Source organism: Cyprinodon tularosa, unplaced genomic scaffold (assembly GCF_016077235.1).
Source record: "Cyprinodon tularosa strain WSP-4 unplaced genomic scaffold, ASM1607723v1 ctg385, whole genome shotgun sequence".
In the NCBI taxonomy this organism is placed as follows: Eukaryota; Metazoa; Chordata; class Actinopteri; order Cyprinodontiformes; family Cyprinodontidae; genus Cyprinodon; species Cyprinodon tularosa.
This window is the reverse complement of record NW_024039102.1, coordinates 378,963-383,807: the sequence shown is the minus strand read 5'-3', so window position 1 is coordinate 383,807 and position 4,845 is coordinate 378,963.

The following is a 4,845-nucleotide window of genomic DNA, read 5'->3' as shown; positions in this document are numbered from 1 at the left end:
TTTTACAGAGTGCATGTGTGTAGTGGCTGCCACGAGTGATTTGGGGTGCCTTCCTTTTTGTTTTGGTTTATCTACTGGGATCACTCCTCACTTCGCCTCGACCCACTCCATCAGGTAAGCCTCAGCACCTGAATCAGGCTCCCCCCTCGCCTTCCCGTGTGTGTGGGTAGTATATTTTAACAAGACCTGTTATTTTAATCATGTTTAAATAAAGAATTGTTGTTTTTTTCTAAATTATAACCACGTCTCTGACTCTCTCTATGGTAGAACGGATCTACGTATCTTACCTTTAAAATTAATTCTTTGGGTGAAATTCCCAAGGTGGCGTTATTGGTCCATCAGAAATTGCTAGTATCAGGTTCTCCTTCCTGTATACACCGCCTGCTTGCCACAGTTATGTTAAAAAATTAAAAAAAAGTAGTGGACATGATGCTGCTGAGTGACGGTGTGTGAACAGCAGCCAAACTGTTGAGGCATTTTAATAGTTGTCACATTAAACACAGGGAATGTATTATTTCTAGGGCTGCAACTAACGATTATTTTAAAAATCGATGAATCGGCCGATTATTTTATCGATTAATCGATGAATCGGACAAAAAATATTTTTATTTTATTTAATATATATATATATATTATATTTTATAATAATATTTTTTTCCAAAATAAACATTTTAGACAGAACAAACAAGCACACAAGTACATGTTGCTCATTAACTGTACTGGTGCAATATGAAAAATAAATGTTTGTGTTAAAACTACGCAAACTTACATGAAAAATGTAGCTGTACATCCACAAAATATAGGGTACTTTGTTTCATAAAGCGCAAAAAAAGGCATTTTTGTTTTCTAAAGCCCCTAAGGGGTTCAAACAATAGGCCCCCCCATTTCAACAAATGAGTTTGTTTTTTTTTTTACTAGAAGAGTTCTGCCTTTTAAGACAGGAAAGTATAGCAGTTAAAGTTGCTACTTGAGAAAATACTGAACCATAGAGATAAAAATAGCCCTGTGATTCAAATTATAAATTGTATTTGGAATAAAAATGAGAGAACTAGGGGTGCTAAAAAACACATCCTCCAAAGACAGATATTTACATGGGAATGTGGCATATAATTAATTGACATATTACTGATCTTGCTGGATTTTATACTTTACTTCCATAAATTGCAGGATCTTCTTTACTTTATCTTTGCCAGAAGATTTAAACTTCAAAAGCCTTGCCCTCATAATTTGCAAGATAATTTATTTATAAAGGCTATTTTAATTATTGTGATCAATTTGCACCGTCAATCCCGGCACATGCGCGCTTCATTTGCAGTCTGGACGCTGAAACAGGCTGCAGCGGGATGCTTCTCCAAGTACATCCTGCGGCTCTGATTGCAGCGCTGAGAGAGATTCCTGCGGGAGAACGGGGTTGGGAGAGGGGAGGCGCCCCACGGCAGCAGCTGCCGCTGGAGGACAAGAGTAGGAACGATACATTCTTTCACGTAAGAGTCTCCAAAAGCCGCCAATGACACCGTAAAAAGTCGCCAGATTTGTCGCTAGTCACTTTTTTAAAAAAAATAGTCGCTGGAGGGGTCTGAAAAGTCGCTAAATATAGCGACTAAGTCGCTGAGTTGGAAACACTGCGCAACTGCGGCGCTGACTCGCTCTGCCGTATCTTTTTTTTTCTTCCCCTTCAGTCAAGTGGCAGTGATAATGGCGGCAGCGGATGACGCATTAATCGCGCGGCACAACTAATCGATGATGAAATTCGTTGCCAACGCTTTTAAAAGTCGATTTTTATCGATTTTATCGATTCGTTGTTGCAGCCCTAATTATTTCACATCAATTATTTCAATACAACCTGTAGAAAATTCAAATTTTAGTCTGAAACCAAAAGTTTCAAGTTCAACTTTACTTGTAGAGCACACTTTACAACAATTATCAGAATGCCCTCGGTGCTGAACAACTGACAGGCGTGATACAAGATGCCAAAACATAAAAAAGAAAATAAACAATGGCAGGGAGAATAATGATACAAAAGACGTCCATGGTAAACAATAAAGTTTTGAATGCAGTACATTTTTTCTTCTTTGGTAGGCTTCTTCTTGTTTTCTTTTTGTAAAAAGGTACATTGATTTCTCTTAACAACATCCGATAAATTGCTAAACTATCTAAAAGGGAAACACATATTAAAGAGTTGAAATGGGAAAGTTCAATTATAAATACTTATAGAATTGATAGGGGCGAGGGGAGGTCTCATTTATGGTTTTTTATGTTATTTTTTTTTACTATTTCTTTGGAATTTAATTCAAGTATTTCAGTTTTTTTTTTTATTTGTAAATGTATTGCCTCATCAGCTGTATTCTTGTTATTTTGCAGCTGTGTGTCCTTTTATAATGGTTTCTTCCAATGACGATTCCAAAGGAATGTCTGCCATTGTGTTGTTGTTGGTGTGGTTTATTGATGTGCTGCACCAGAAAGAATTAAAGTGTTGGCTGAAAACTCCTCTAAGCCTGTTCCTTTCCACCGTTTTGGGTCCTACCTCCAAGACTCCTTGACCTCATGATGGTCATGCAAGGCTCAGCATATCTAATAGTCAGCAGGAGCTCATTCCATAGGCGGGGGGGGAACCACAGAAAAGGCTCACCTACCCCTTGGTGATCACAAGGGTGAAATACTCTTCAAGAGACCTCAACAACAACATTTTCCAGCCCTGGGTGGGTCATAACGGACCAGGAGCTCTGAGATGTACAGAGGGAGAGACACTAAAGTGGTTTATATTTCAGGATTTTAAACTGGATCCTAAAACCCACCGGGAGTCAGTGAAACTCAGCCAGGATCTGGCTAAAGTTCTCACTCCTAACCTGCATATGAGCAGCTTCATTTTGAGCTATTTAAAGCTGATGTAGGGAGTGCTTCCATAGGCCTTGGTAAAAAGAGTTACAGTAGTCCAGGAGTGACATGATAAAACAACCAAGGTCAATATTTCAAATTCATTATTATCATTTAATTAAGTCAAATGCACAACGAATATTAATACAATTTCAGACTAATAATTACACCTTGGATTAAATGGTTTTTCTAAAAACACAGCGGAACACATCAGGATTTCATTTCAGGGTTTAGAAAACTCCAACAAGATCTCTAAAACAAAGAATCTTTGCCTTCTAAACAAACATCACACTTTTGTGTTCAGGCCACAGTCTATTTTGGTTTAATTCTAAAAACAAAAATAAAATAAAAATAAAAAATTCTAAGACTGCCTGGAATACCTCAGATTGGAAAGGACCCTTTAACCATGGCAGAAGTTCTTCCCCGGTTGCCATTTTAAGTGCTATCCAAATAGTGCTGGAAGTTAAGGAGAACTCCTGAGTACCAAGCTGCTATTAGGAGCTATTTTGTTTTTGGAAAAAAAACTGCTACACTGCAAGAGTTTACAGAAGGCACAGTAAAGGTATGGAAAACCAACAGACCCAGTAGGCATAATGTGCATGCTGCTGATTGTGCGAAATTTTTTTATTTACTGAAAGAGGCATGTAAATCTAAATATATATAAATAAAAAAATAAGGTGTTAAACGGGTAATTTTAGTTTACAACAATGCTTCACATGCTGGCTGCGTATTTGTCCTTGAAAAACAGTAAAATGGGTCGATCGAGAGTTTGTTGGAGAAATTGATTCATATTTCAGAAGGAAAAAAGTTATAAAGTTCTTAAAATAATAGGCTGTTTGGCTAAAATAATCATCGCTTTAAACAACAGGAAAAAACTTAAAAGGATCAATGAAGATCTAAGGCTACGTTCACACTGCAGCATGAAGTAGGGTGACCAAACGTCCGTATTTCCGGGGACATATCCGTATTTCACGTCCTGTCCTGGGCGTCCCGGGTTTTTTTTTAGAAAGTGAGGAAATGTCCTGATTTCACTGCGCACAACGCTCCGTGTGATGTAATCCCCGAGCCGCGTCAGTGCGGGCAGCCCTGTTCTTAATCAGAGGCTCTGGCTCTGTTCGAAAACCTAGGACGCATCCTCCAAGGACGCGGTCTACCTAGACTGGATCCTTCGACGTCCTTGAAGATAAGGAGGCCGGAAGAGTTTTGGCTGTAAATTCGAACAGGTCCACCCTTCAGCGGGTTTTACCGCCGTATGCTCTGTTGCTTAGCAACCGTGAAAGTTGACACACAAAGCAGGAAAAGAATGAAAACCGAGGTTTTCAAAACTGTTTATTTATTTATTTTTTAAAAAGTTAAAGTGAACCAAGACTACACTCACAAGAATCCAGAGTGGAATAAAGTTTCCAACCACCGGGAGCAGGAACAAATCAAATGAAATGTAATGATAGAAACCTTAGTCAGTTAAATAACCTGCTGCTGTCATTCTGCACATCTCTGATGTTGCTGCTATTTTCAAATATCCATCACTGTAAAAATGTCCATAGCTGCATATTGGTTATTAATTCTCCAGTTTTATATTGTTAAAACACTTTACAGAATTTTATTTTTTATATTTTACCTCTTCCCTATTATGTTATTCTTATACATTTTTCTAAGGTCCACATTTGTGTGACCATTTTCAATAATCTTTCTGCTGCTGTAAATTTGCCCATTGTGGGACAATAAAGGGATTTTCTATTCTATTCTATAAAAGGGTTAGAAATATATAAGTAAATCTAAACAATGTATCTACAAAATGTATCTGCAAAATCTCTAATATTCAACAACAAAAAATACTTAGTTAAGCATATTGTGCAAAACAACAATAAAAAAATTAAACTCCTATCAGATTTATAGTCCCCACTCTGCAGATTTATTAGAATCTGTCCTTAAATTCCAGCCAAACCCATTTACACAGTAACAGATAAAAAC